General features: G+C 37.3%; 1 protein-coding gene across 6 annotated transcripts in view; it reads right to left on the bottom strand.

The window, feature by feature from the left end:
- LOC106872134 (protein Gawky) overlaps positions 1 to 1,209 on the bottom strand; it is a 116,742-nt gene that overhangs the window by 86,152 nt on the left and 29,381 nt on the right. Inside the window, exon 2 of one of the 6 annotated variants that reach the window (XM_052965656.1) lies at positions 931 to 1,016. The exons of the other annotated variants lie outside the window; for them this stretch is intronic. The gene's annotated coding sequence lies outside the window, so the exon portion shown is untranslated. The remainder of the gene's footprint in view (positions 1 to 930; positions 1,017 to 1,209) is intronic. 6 annotated transcript variants of the gene reach the window in all.

Below are 1,209 nucleotides of genomic sequence, written 5' to 3'. Positions count from 1 at the left end.
CAGTCTGCCTTTTACTCTGAGTGAGAGTCCCTTTGTCGCCAGCAGGGGTAAGAGCTCTCTAAACTTTGCCCAGGCTATTCTTATTCTAGCAGCTACACTTTCAGCGCACCCACCCCCACTACTAACTTGGTCGCCCAGATAGCGGAAGCTATCGACTACCTCTCTCTCTCTCTCTCTCTCTCTCTCTCTCTCTCTCTCTCTCTCTCTATATATATATATATATATATATAGGTATGGTGATGCAAACAGGAAAAATAGACCTCAAAATATGAGTGTTTGTATATTTTTAATATTTAGCACAACAGAGTGACTCAAACTCTGAAAGTTTTGTGCATTCGCATCTAGCAAACTTTGATAAGTGTGAACGCATGAAACTCTTGGACCATTAATTGTGCTTGTTAACTCAGCTAAATATTAATAAAAATAAGTGCACACACACAATATTACATTGTATTACATGTATATGCATGCAAGCATATGAGTAGCTGAATATGGCTGGATAGTTAAGAAGCTCATTTTGCAATCTTGAGGCCCCAGGTTCAAAATCTTTGTGTGGCATCTTAAACAAATGTCTTTCACAAGTGCCTGAGGTCAAGCCATGCTTTCTAAGTGAAACTGAATAAAGGCAAATTGTGAAGAAGCCTGGTATATGGATTGTAGCTCTAATTCAAAAGTCCAGATGTTCCACAATGTCTCACACTAATTCTACCTGAGAACTACAAGATATGTCTGTGGAATGCTCAGCCATTTACTAATCCAATGAGCCTGTTGGAGCAATTGATTAAATTGCTACAAATTCATGTTTTGAAGATTCTAACCAAAATCTATTCCACCCATGCCAGTATGGAAAATTAGGTACAAACAAACATAACATATGTGCGTGCACACACACATTCATTCAATTTGTTCAGAGATAATACATTTACTTACAATAACATGATTTGGGGTTTGGTCCTATTGCACTGCACCTAAGGCAAGTGTTTTCTGTTGCCCTGGGTCAACAAAGACCTTGTGATCTGGTAAATGGAAAAATGAAAGAGACTTGTTATGTGGTGTGTATGTGTATTTTTATATGTGTGCTTCTCTGAAAATCAGTGAGCTACAAGCAGTGATGATGTCATTTCCCCCCCTCTCGATAAATCACATCCTGTGCCTATATATATACATACACATATATATATATATATATATATGTATATATATATATAT

This window comes from Octopus bimaculoides, chromosome 2 (genome assembly GCF_001194135.2).
Source record: "Octopus bimaculoides isolate UCB-OBI-ISO-001 chromosome 2, ASM119413v2, whole genome shotgun sequence".
NCBI classification, from domain to species: Eukaryota; Metazoa; Mollusca; class Cephalopoda; order Octopoda; family Octopodidae; genus Octopus; species Octopus bimaculoides.
This window is presented reverse-complemented; position numbering and strand designations above follow the sequence as displayed.